Source organism: Sarcophilus harrisii, chromosome 4 (assembly GCF_902635505.1).
Source record: "Sarcophilus harrisii chromosome 4, mSarHar1.11, whole genome shotgun sequence".
NCBI classification, from domain to species: Eukaryota; Metazoa; Chordata; class Mammalia; order Dasyuromorphia; family Dasyuridae; genus Sarcophilus; species Sarcophilus harrisii.
This window is the reverse complement of record NC_045429.1, coordinates 381,903,307-381,916,590: the sequence shown is the minus strand read 5'-3', so window position 1 is coordinate 381,916,590 and position 13,284 is coordinate 381,903,307.

The window sequence follows — 13,284 nt, the reverse complement described above, 5'->3', positions numbered from 1 at the left end:
TTTTATGACATTAATGATGCTACAACTTGTTTATCTGTTTCCAAATCTATGCAAATCATGGCATATCTTTGTTTCTAGTTCTTTGTTATCTCAAAAAATACTGCTATAAGTATTTTGGTGTGCATTAAGAGTTTTTTAAATCAATGATTTGCTTTTGATATATGCCAAATAGGGGACTCTCGAGGTCAGAGATTACAAACATTTTTATAATTTTATTTGTGCAATTCCAAATTGCTTTCCAAAATGATTGTACTAAATTTTAGTTCCATCAGCAATGCATTAGTAATACCAATGTTTCTACAACCTCTCCCACACTGACTATGCCAAGCTTTTGTAATCTTTGCCAATTTGCTAGATTTGAAGTAAAACAAAAGTTTTTTTAATTTTATATTTTTCTTATTATTAGTGATATGGAACCTTCTTTTGCATACTTGTTAATAGTTTGCAGTTTTTTTAAAGAACTGTTCATATTCTTTGACTACTTGTGTATTAAGGAATGGCTTTTAGTTATATTCATTTTGGTTAGTAGCATAACTCCAATTTCTAAAATTAGATATAATCACTATTACTTATGTTTCATCTCCTACTACTACTGCTATCTCTGTTGAGATAATAATAATGATAGAACCTTGTTTTTAGTAATTAACTCCTTTGGTGAAATGAATGAATTTAAAAAATTTAAGTGTTTATTTGGTCCAAGGCAAGAAAGGTAGGTGGCTCAGGAGATAGAATGCTAGCCATGGAGTGAAGAAAACTTGTGTTCAAATCTGGCCTCAAACACTTGCTAGGTGAGTGATCCTGGACAAGTCACTTAATCCTCTTTGCCTCACTTCCTCATCCATATAATGAGCTAGAGAAGGAAATGGCCCTCCTACAATGGGGTCACAGAGTGTCAGACACAACTGAAATGACTCAGTAATAAAAATGTACAAAGCAAATAATCAAAATGACAGTAAATATCTTACATTTTTACTTAAGAACACTGGGATGATCAATCAATAATTCAATAGAGAAATACAAGTGCACAAAATCAAACTTTTAAATATTATATTATATATAAGAAAATATAATTGCTGGTTTGATTGAATTTTTCACTGTTTAACCTACTGCTTTGACATTATTACCTCATCCAGTGGGTGCTGAGTTGGATTTTAGTTAGGTATCAGCAGGCTTCATTATAGGGCATTACTCTTTTGTTAATTTGTAACTTGCTTGATTTTTCTTTCCAAAACTGATTTATTTGAAATCACTATTCCTTTTAAAATTTTTTTTTTGTTGTACATAATCATGTTTCTTTTAAGTTCCCAATTTTACTGGCATATAAATGTGCATAGCTATTTATGGTATTTCTTTTTATTTCTTATTTGTTGTAAATTCATTATTGTTCATTTTTGATTTAGGTGATTTTATTTTCTTCTCTTCTCTTTGACCAAATTAGATAATGGCTTATCAATTTTCTAGTCTTTTCAAAAGACTAGCTCCTAGTTTCATTTACAAGGTCCATAGCTTTTGTATTTTCAATTTTATCTACTTCTCTGATTGTCAAGATCTTTTTTGTTGTTTCTATTTGTGGGTTGTTAATACTGAAATTCTAGTTTTTAAATTGCATATTTGCTCATTAGTCTGATTCTTTTGTAATATCCAAAAGCTAGGAAATTATTGGCCCTGTTGCATTTGAAATATTATATTCAAGTGCTATATTATAGAAAGAACATGGAAAGCATCTAGAGGAAAAGCCATGGGAAAAGTGTCATTTGATTCAAAAAACTAGTGAAGCTTAACCCAAGGAAAGGATAACTTAGAGGTAAAGGACGTGTTGGCTGCTTTCTAGTATTTGAAGATCCTTTTAAAAATGAGTAATTTAGGGCAGTTAGGGAACACAGTGGATAGAGCACCAGCTCTGAAGTCAGGAGGACCTGAGTTCAAATCTGACCTCAGACACTTAACACTTCCTAGTTGTATGATCCTGGGCAAGTCACTTAACCTCAATTGCCTCAACCCCCCCCGCCCCCCCAAAAAAAGAGTAATTTGTGCTATCTTGGATCTCAGAAGAATTAAGACTACCCTAGAGACATTGCAGAGAGGTAGATGTGGAATTTCCATGCCAATTTGAGCCATCTAAAGGGGGAATGGATTATTGTAATTCTTTCAAAGGCTTTATACCAACTGGTCTGGGATATCCCAAAGATTTCTATTCACATACAATTTGGTCTAGATGAAGTCTGACATTGGTTTCATTCCCGAGATTCTGCTCTATGACCTGTAGTAAATTATTTAACCTTTCTGTGTTTCAGTTACCTCATGTGTAAGACAGAGATAACAATATTATCAACTCATTAGGTTATTGTGAGGAGGAAAAGTACTTTGTAAGCCTTTTAAAAAAGTTATATAAATATGTCAATTCCCTTTCTCTCCCCCTGCAACACAATTGCCTAATTTGGGCAAGAGGTGAGTCTTTGACAGTAAGTATGGGACTTTTAGTGTATATGTGAGAGTAGATGTAGGGGGGAGGTATTATAAGTTTTATGGAATATAATTGTCTGGTGATTGTAGTACCCCCCAAAGAAGGTAGGATGACTATGATCAAAAAATATGAATTTGAAAAGCTATGTAGCAGTACAATTTCTGTGGGGTGCTATGATGGAAGCTTCTGACAAAGGATAGTGGGGTTACTTTGGGAGTTGAGTTAATAAATGGTGAATTGCCTTTATGGTTTACTTTTTATAAGTTATATGAAGTCACTGGGCCTCAGTTTCCTAATGTGCAGAATGAAAAGATTAGTATAGATAACCTAAAGGCCTGTTTTTCTCTGACTTCTATATTTGCTTAACTTTGAAGTTCTAAAGTTTGACTTCTGTATTTCTTTTTTCTTTCTTTCTTTCTCCCCCGCCCCCATATTTCTTATAGAGTTAAATTTTGAGTTTCTTTCTGTCAGCAGAATGTAATTTCTTTCTGTGTGTATATATACACACATACACACATTGTTTTCCATTTAAAAGACAGTTTGGGAACATTATTTCCTGGAAGACATTAAGTATTTTTATTGCATTATTGTTTTTGGCATATAATCTTTAGATGATCTCTAAGCACTTAATAATCAAGAACTCATGCATACTTTAAGGTTGTCTTTTGATTCTATACTATAAAATTTTCTTCTATCTTTTTTATTTAAGTAACAGATACAGTCTTTTTCAGAGGATCTATTGCTTTGAAATATTTTCAATATTACATAGTTTCTGTTAGAGGCCACTAATGCTATATGTCAGATCAAATAGGGAAACTCAGCATATCTTGATTCCTTCATGATTTGTTTATTTATTGTTGTCCCCAACATTCAATCAATGAGAAACTTAGAGACTTTAATTACGATTCAAGTTCTGTCACTAGCTAGCTATGTGATCTTGGATAAATTACTTAGGTTGTCTCTTAGTCTTAGTCTTTCCTTATATTATCAAAGACTAGACTAAATAATACTCTTAAGATCTCTTCAATTCTAAAATTTTATGATTTTATTAAAACTCCCAATAATTTATTAAGCACCTGTTATAGGAAAAGCATTTTGTCATCTGCTGAGTATACAAAGATTAAAAAACACCTATCCCTCAAGAAGCTTACATTCCTATGTATATATTATGAATGTCAAGTCACAACAAAAGTATCTTATAATGGTTGATGTAAGATTGCCTTAAAACATGCTTATTTCCCTAACCATACCAAGTTAGTAGGTGATCAAACTATCCTCTGATGGAAGAAAATGGATTGTGTAATGAAATTCTATTAAACATATATTATATTACCAAGATTGGTGATAGTTTTAGTAAACTATTTTGAATTGAGATCAAGATTTTTTCTCCTCTCATTTTTCAAGTTCATTAGAATCATTTTAGTTTCATAAATATTGGTGGCTTATTAGAATAGGACAGGTAAAAGAGACCTGTGAGAAGTAGTTCACAAATAGAAGTTAAACATATAAACTACCAAAACATATGAATTGATAGAAATCGAAAATAAAGTTTAAATTTGGTGTCTTAGGATCAAATATTGTTAAGCATGTTCTCAAAAAGAGAGACCTCATGTTCCCTTGTAATTGTGTTTAACAGTTCCAAATCTTAACATTGACATTCAGAGTTTAAAATCTTGACAGAAGATGCTGCAAATGAAATAGTTCTTGTCATTACTTTTTTCTTCTTATACCACTCTTTTATTCAGTACCTGAAAAAGATGAGCTCTAGCCTTAAAAATATCTGAGCACAATTCAGATCCACTGAGATATATTAATCAAATTATTTCTTACATTAGAATATCAGCCACACCCATCTGCATATCCATCATAAAGTAATAAAAGGACTATGGGAACAAACTGATGGTAGGTAAACTATTAAGATCAAAGATTCTTTGCCCGAGGTCTATGAACTGATTTTTTTTTTTAACAGTTTGATAAGTATATTATAGAAGATTTGGTTTCTTTTATAATCCTATATATTTTATTTGATGCATTTCAAAACATTATTCTGAAAAGATATTCAGACTGCCTAAGGGGTCTATGACTCCTTATGTAAGAACCCCTGATATAAACATATACTTTAATTTGATAATTCTGAAATTTAGCTTTGATGTTCCTTGGAGTTTTCATTTTGGGTTCCCTTTCATGAGATGATTGGTGAATTCTTTCAATGGCTATTTTACTCCATATCTCAAATACTATTTACCCTATTTTATTTCTAGGACATCAGGGCAATTCTCCTTGATGATTTCCTAAAAGATGATGTCAAAGATCTTTTTTCATCATGGTTTTCAGGAAGTTCAGTAATTCTTGAATTGTCCCTCCTAGATCTATTTTCCAGGTCAGTGCTTATCCACTGTGATATTTTACATTTTCTTCTATTTTTTTGGAGGGGGGGGGGAAGGTTGTTTGACTGATTATTGAAATCGCATTTAGTCATTCACTTCTAATTGTAAAATTCTAATTTTTAGTGAATTATTTTTTTCACTTAGTTTTTAAAATTTCCTTTTGCATTTGGTCAATTGAACTTTTAAATGAGATGTTTTGTTCATTGGATTTTTTTCCATTTCATAAATTCTGTTTTGCAATGCATTGGTTTCTTTTCATATCTATTTTGTAAGGAGTTATATTCTTTTCCCATTTCATTAAATTTATTTTTAAGAAGTTTTCTTCAGATAATTTCTGTTTTTGTTTTTCTGAAACTCTCTTGCAAAGTTCTTGTCTCCTTTCCCCATTTTTCTTCTAACTCTCTTTTAAGATGTTTTAAGATGCTTCCAAGAGAGCCTTGTGAGATGGGGACCAATTCATATCACCCTTTGGGACTTCATCTGAAGATGATTTACCTTTAGGATCCTAAGGTTTTGAGGTCTGTTTTTCTCTTTTTTCATAAAAGCTACTTATGGTCAGAATTCTTTTTGGTTTTTTGCTCATTTTTTTTAAAGGTTGAGGTCTTTTTTTAGGGCAAAGGGAAAATTGTCTCATTTCCTCCACAGGCCACAGCTACTTTAGGTTGCCCTGGATACTGCTGCGACTGACTTGTGGTGCTGAATAGGCATAGCCAGGTCCCACGTTTTTCTGGAGTTCAGAGGCTCACTATTTGCCTTTTGTATTTGCTTTGGGTATCTCATAGTTAATCTGCCAATCCCCTGGCTTGTAACCAGGACAGAGTAGCCTAAGAGCTTCCCAGTAGATTTTCCAGTGTGTGGAAATTCTGTTACTCCAAAACCAGTTGAGAAGCTTGATCTAGTATTGATCTGAGGGACATTAAGAGGAGCTCAGAAAAAGGTGTGTATACTCTCCACCATCTTGGCTCTGCCCCCTCCCCCCCCAATTTAAACATATACTAGAGCTATTTCTTTGCTAAAATAAAGTGGTTGATAAATACTTTTCTTCTCTTGAAGATAATTTTATTCTTCAGAAAAAAAGCATTAATAATAGCATTTATACAAAGCATTTTAAGGCATGCCACATACTTTACAAAAATCTCATTTGATCCTTCCAATAACCATGGAAGATAGCTGTTATTTATTCTATCTTGTAGGTAAGGAAACTTAGAGAGACAAAAGTTAAAGGTCAAACAGATAGTAACTGTGTAAGGCTGGATTTGAACTCAGAACTTTCTGATATCAGGTTAAGCAGTCTATGTGCTACACTATTTAGCTTCCACCACTAATGGGAGACATTATTCTCTACTGATTCAAAGTGTAACTAGTTTCCCATAACTCCAAGATCTGGATTTATAGAGAGTGGATTCAATCTTGGGACCTCTCAAAACTTACTCTTTTGGGCTTGTCTTGCCTCAATCCAGAACTTCCTCTGAATACAGAATGTTTACAGAATCACAGAATATAACTTGTGTTTAGATCTTTAAGGTTATGAGGGAAAGAATGCTTAGCTTTTGTGGAAGCCCCAACATAACACACATAGAATTTTGACTGTAGACAATATTTATTTCATTTTGTAGAAAAGAATGCAGACAACCAAAGAGACCCTGGTAGCCATTAAAAATAAATACAAATTCCCCTTCTATATTCTGTAATTTCTATGATTTTCTCCAGATTTGTATTCCCACCTCCAAGAAAAAAAATAGCCTTAGAGTTGTTGGAAAGTCAACTCTGAACATTCCAATGAGTTCTATCCTAAATATCTCCAGAGTTCTATAGATTCACACAACTAGTCTATAACAGTTAAGTATTTTTCAGTAAGTACTAAAGCATTTGAGAGTTTATTGAAACTCCATCCTTCACTCATAGACCCTGCACAGCCTAAATAATTCATGGTAATTGCAGAGGACTTATGCTTTTAACTCTTTAACTTAAGAAGCTGGTTCCAGGAACTTGTCTGAACTGCAAATGACAGTAGCTGTGGCTATGTGGTTCTGCCTCTTTTCTCATGAAAGCTGATTCTAAGAACTTGTTGTTGGTCAGTCATTTCAGTCCTGTCCAACTGTTTGTGACATCTTTGGGTTTTTTTGGCAAAGATACTGGAGTGGTTTGCCATTTCCTCCTCTAGCTCATTTTACAGGTGAGGAAACTGAGATTAACACACTCAAATAACTTGCCCAGGGACACAGTAAGTGTCTGAGACCAGATTTGAGATCAAGATGATGAGTCTTCCTCATTCCAGACCCAACACTCTATCCACTGCACCATTTAGCAAAAACCTTCCCCTCTTCTCTCTAAGAAGCTAAGTCCCAGACTCTCAACTGCCCCTGTCCAAAAGTACCCCCTTCTGAGAGCCACATGATCTCCTGCTTTGCTGTTACTTGTCCATTGCTACCCTCTATGAAACTGGTGTGAGGGCAGCATTGGTAGCCAGCCCATGAGGTGGGCTTCACTTCCACTGGGTATTCTCATTTTCTGACTATTTGTCTCAGCTCTGTCTGATACTTTTAATCCTGGCAGATATTTCTCCTTTTATTAGGTTTACTGAAAAAGTATGATTCTAATTTATAGTTGCCTGACCCATCAAATGGTAGTATTCAATCTACTTGGTGGGTGGGTAGGCAAGGGTTCTTATTTATCAAGGGAATAAATCAAAGTCTCCAAAATGATCTCATAGTTTAGCCTTGTTATGTTGTTTAAGCATACTTCTGGCTGCATTTTCTTCACTTACAATAATAAGAAATAATTTTTGAAGTAGAAATAATGTGCTGAGATCAGGTCTGATTCCTGCTGCTATTAGTGATCCCTTCCAATTACATTGTATTTATTTTGTGTATGTTTTGTATATATTTATCTTTATGTTATTTCCCTCATAGATGTAAGAGCAAATAAATGAGGTTAAATCCAAAACAATATCATGTTTCCATTGTTCTTTGTCCTTTGTTTGCAAAGAAGACCAATAATACCAAGAGGTTGATGACTTGCAAGTGAATTGGATTTAAATAAGGTAGAACTGTGTAGTCATCAGCCTCACTCTCTCCTCCAAGGCTATCTGAGGCTAGTGGTAAGACACAGGTCAGAATGATTGGAAATGACCCCAGATATAGTAGGAGGCCTTGACTTTTTTAAGCTAAGGTCTTTCCCATATCTCTTTTTGTCTGAGACAGACATTTAGTGATTCAAGGCTAGGTAAGAAATAAAGCAAAAGATGGCCTAGTTTTCTTATTCAAAGAAATCATCTTTCTATAAAAATGACAATCTCAAAAAAGAATAAGCTGAGATCTATAGTCAGTGCTAAAGACAACAAAAGCATTTTTTTTGTTTCTGTTTTTGCTTTTGTTTTTGGTGTGTTTCTTTTAGTTATCTGGAGAAGATCTAAGAAAAGATAGGGCTGATGTTCAGATTGAATGGGCTGATGATAGAATGATGGAAAGGAAATACAACTATTCAACTCTTGCTTGCTTTCTCTAAGAAGGAGAATAATCTGACTAGGATCTATAGACCAAAAAATAGTTAAGAGAGAATCAAAGTCCAAAGTAAGTGAAGTGATAAAAGTTTTTGGCTATTCTCAATAAATTTAAGTTTACAGATCCAGATGAACATTGTTCTTGAGGAACTAAAAACACATTCAGATATGATTACTAAATTGCTGATGGTGACCTTCTAGGGAAAAATAGGAGATTTGCCATGGGATCAGAAAAAAGTGAATGTTTTCCTAATTTTTTAAAAAAGAAATTAGGTTTTAAAACTTATTTTCTGGGAAACCTGACCTCAATTCTTGGGAAAACTCTAGGACATAATAGTTAAGTATGATTCATAAACATTTAGAAAAAGAAGAAATAAGAAAAGATAGGAAAGTTTGAGACATTTCAAAGAAAATGAACAAAACAGCTTTGAAAATAGCATGTCAAATTTGTTTTATATATATCTATTAAAGTAAGTTATATATATGTAGTAAAAACTTATAGTTTTATGTGCTATCATCTTTTTCTGTTCTGTTTTGTATGTAAAAACACTCATTTTGAGGCTATTTTTAAAGAGAAGAATAAAAAGATAAGTTTTTTAAAAGAGGGAATAGATGCTCCCTAGGAACCAGCATGGTTTCTTCAGTATAAGTCATGCCAGATTGACCTAAATTCCTTTTTTTTGAACAGATATTAGATCATAGCAATTCTGTAAGAAAAAGACTCTAGATTTCAGTGAAACATTTGTCAAAATCTTTTACAATATTCTTATGGATAATATGGAAAGGTGGAAACTACATGATAGTGCAATTAGGTGGATGCATAGCTGACTCCAAGTAGCTATTATTATATTAACCTACTGTGATGTCTGTAGCAGAATGCCACTGACTCTGTCCTTGATACTTTCCTGGTCAATTTTTATTAAAGACTTGGATGAGGATATAGATGACATGCTTGTCAAATTTGCTGATGACAGGAAGCTGAGAAGTTGACCTAATGCATTACTCAGTTTAAAAAGATTTCATTAGACTAGAACAATGGGTTGAAATTAATCAATGATATTTAATGAAAAAAATGTTAAATGCTTCATTTAGATTAAAAACAACAACAACAATTTGTGTTAGATTGGAGGGATTTGTTTCAATCAACAATTCATGAGACAAAGGTCTTGAGTTTTAGTGAACTACAAGCTTGAAGAGTGAAAAGTGAAATGTGACTTTCAAAAATCTTAATGCATATTAGATTGTGTTAGTACATACAGAGAATGAAGTGATGGAGATGTAATTCCTTTGAAATGTGCCCTGATTAAACCACTTCTGAAGAATCATTCAGTTATTGGTATCTTATTCTTGGAAGGACAATAGTGAGTTGAAGGATATGCCAGCATGGTGAAGGACCTTAATTTCTTGCCAAATGAAAATGGGTTTGAATAATTAGGGATGGTGAGCCTTAAAAAGAAAGTGCTTAGATGAAACATGATGACTCTTTTCAACTTTTTCAAGAATTTTCATTTTTCTTTTTCCCTTAGGAAAACTGTCACTTTTTCCATTGGATGGTCAAGGGAAACATTACACTTTTTCTGTTTGATATTCGAAAACAAACAGGAAACAGCTTTAAATGTGAACTCACTAAATTAGAGTCATCCAGAAGAATGGGCTAACTCCAGAAGTAATGGATTTGTCCCCCTTTGAGGAATTAGAGTAAAGACTAATAATTGTCTCTTGGTAATGTTAGACTTCCTCTGAAGTCCCTTTCAACTCTAAAATTCTGAAATTCTGTGAATTTTCTATCTCTAGTACTGATCTCTTTTCTAAGTTCCAGACAGAGTACCAGGTCTGGAGTCAGAAAGAAATCTGGCTTTAGACATGTATTAGTTATATGGCCCTCAGGAAGTCACTTTACCCATTTGCCTTAGTTTCCTTATCTGTAAAATAAGCGGGGGAAGGAAATGGCAAACCACTCTAGTTTGTGTGCCAAGAAAATCCCAAATGAGATCATGAAGAGCCAGACATGACTGAACAACAACAATATAGTACATCTCCAAATCAATGTCCTATCAGGACCTCAAACTCAACATATTCTATACCAACCTTATTATCTTTTCCCCCAAACCTGCTCTTTCTGACTTTACTATTTCTTTATAGCTTTGTTTTGTTTAATTTTTTATTTTAATACCTTTTAATTTTCACAATACATGCAAAGATAGTTTTCAGCATTTACCCTTTCAAAACCCTTTGTTCCAAGTTTTTCTCCCTCTCTTACTCTCTACCCTATCTCCTCGATAGCAAGCAACCCAATATATGTTAAACATGTAGAATTGTTCATACATATTTATTGATTTATCATGCTGCACAAGAAAAATAAGATCATAAAAGGAAAAATGAGAAAGAAAGAAAAATCAAACAAACAATTGCTAAAAACAAAAGCTAAAACTAAATCCACCTTTAGTCCCCATGGTCCTCTTTCTGAATGGAAATGGCTCTTTCTATAAAAAGTCTTTTGGAACTGGCTTGAATCACCTCATTGTTGAAAAGAGCCATGACTTTACTATTTCTATGAGTGGAACTTTTAATGGAACTATTAAACCTGCCTTGTAGTATGAAATATCATGTTTTTTAAATGTCAGACTTGGTTGATGTGTGACTTAGTTTTATTGTATTGCCTCCCCAACCCATTTTTATTCTTTATTATAAAGGATTGTTCTCTTGGAGTCAAGGAGGGAAAGGAGTATAGAAATCTTGAGGAATAAAAATGATTAAAAAACAAATATATCAGTTCTTTTTAATTCTTTTCCAATCTGGAAAGAATTAGATTAACAGATGCTGAGTGAAGTGAGCAGAACTTGGAGAACATAGTACATAGTAACAGCAATACTGTATGATGATTAACTATGATAGACTTAGCTCTTCTCAGCAATACAGTGATCCAAGACAATTCATATGTGGATGTGATTTTCCTCCTTCGTTTTGTTTCTTCTTTCACAACTTGATTAACGTGGAAATATGTTTAACATTATTGCACAGATATAACCTCTATGAGATTGCTTGCTATCTTAGAGAAGGGAGGGAAGAATGGAGAACAATTTAGAGCTCAAAATCATATAAAAATGAATGTTGAAAACTATCTTTAGATGCAATTGGAACAATATTTACATTAAAAGTATTTTTCCTTTATTTTTTTTCTCTCTCATGTTAAATCAGTCACCAAGGACTACCCATTCCATTTTTAGAGATCTCTAGCATCAGTCATGTTCTTTTGACTCTCACGGCTACTATCCCTAATACTTCCTACCTTAAATCAGGGGTCTTTACCTTAGGGATCCTAGATCCCCAAGGGATCTGTGTATTTATTTCAGAAGATCTATAAAGAGGAAAAATTACATTTTTATTTCAATATAATTGGTTTTCTTTGTAACTCTTTGTATTTTATTTCACTAATTTAAAAACAATATTTTGAAAATTGGTCCATAGTCCTTACCTGACTGTCAAAAGAATATATGACATAAAAATGGTTAATAATGTTTGCACAAAACCCTCACTGTCAATGTCCTAAATTATTGAAATAATCTCCTTATAGAGCTTCTCACCTCTACTCTCTTCTGTTAATACAATGACCCATTTTTATTGTTGCCTCTCTCACTATCACATCCTGTAGAGATCCAAAGTCTAATAATAATGTAAAACATGATGAATACTTCAAGCATTTCTTATCTCCGCATAGCACTGACAGGCTATGGTGATCAGCCTGACTCCACTCTGTGCTTAGTTACAGCATAATATAGATACTAAGCCTCCTCCTCCAGACATTACTCCACCCTGTTCCTCCTCTTCAGATGTCACATCTTCCTGCTTCCTGAAAGGCCTGCCTTTGCTGTTGTTACCATCATTATATAGTCATTAACTTGTAGCAATATCATTTCTGTAATTCCTGCCCTTGTTGCTAGATAGAAGTTAGCTCTTTGCAGACAGTCTCCATTATCAAGTTTAATCTTGTTCTTGCTGTCATTTTTCTGTTGGTCAGGTGATGTGTTCAAAGCCAATTCTTCTCAGGTCATCATAGCAAGGAAATTGCTTATTACCATCACCTGCATAAACATAGATGCCTTGCCTCATCTTTCTCATAATCCCCTTCTCCTTCCTTCTTCTTTTCTTTCTCCTTACTTCTTTCATCTAAATTCTGTATCTCCCTCACATATAAGTCTATCATTCCCCTTGTGGATGAAGAGAGAGGAAAGAAGGAAGGAAGGAAGGAAGGAAGGGAGGGAGGGAGGAAGGAAGAAAGGGAGGGAGAGAGGGAGGAAGAAAGGGAAGGAGGGAGGGAGGAAGAAAAGGAGGTTTTTTTTTTTTTTTTTTGGTCTGTGGCAAAGGTCAGGGGCGATCTCTAATCATCCTGATCTCTGTTTTGCTACTGGACTCAGATGACCTTGGAGGATAGTGTCAGGCTGGTGATTTTGCACAGCCCTGCCTCCAATTCACTTGCAAGTCCAGATATCACCTTCCATATGTCATTGGTCCTCTTTGAGAATAGAGGATGAACAACAGTATCTCCCACAGAGATCACCTAGCTCAGTATCCTTCACACATTAAGTACACTAGAATGCTTCTTGAGGCTAGGTCTGCTGTGAAGCTATACCAAAACAATCTGGTTGCTTTTTGCTTAAACACCATTAACAGCTCTCTATTGCCTACTGAGTAAATTTTAGATTATTTTCCTTAGAATTCAAAGTCCTATAAAGTTGGTTCCATTTTTGCACTGTAGCCGCATTCCTCTTCTCCTCATACTTTTCACTGCAGTCAAAATAAATTACTTGCTGTTTCCTGAATATTTCCTATACTTTCTTTTGCCTTTCTTTCTTACTTTTCTGTTTTCTTATCCTAGAATACGCCAAAAATGCCGTTGGATGTTAAATTCTTGCCCTTCTTTTAAAGACAAA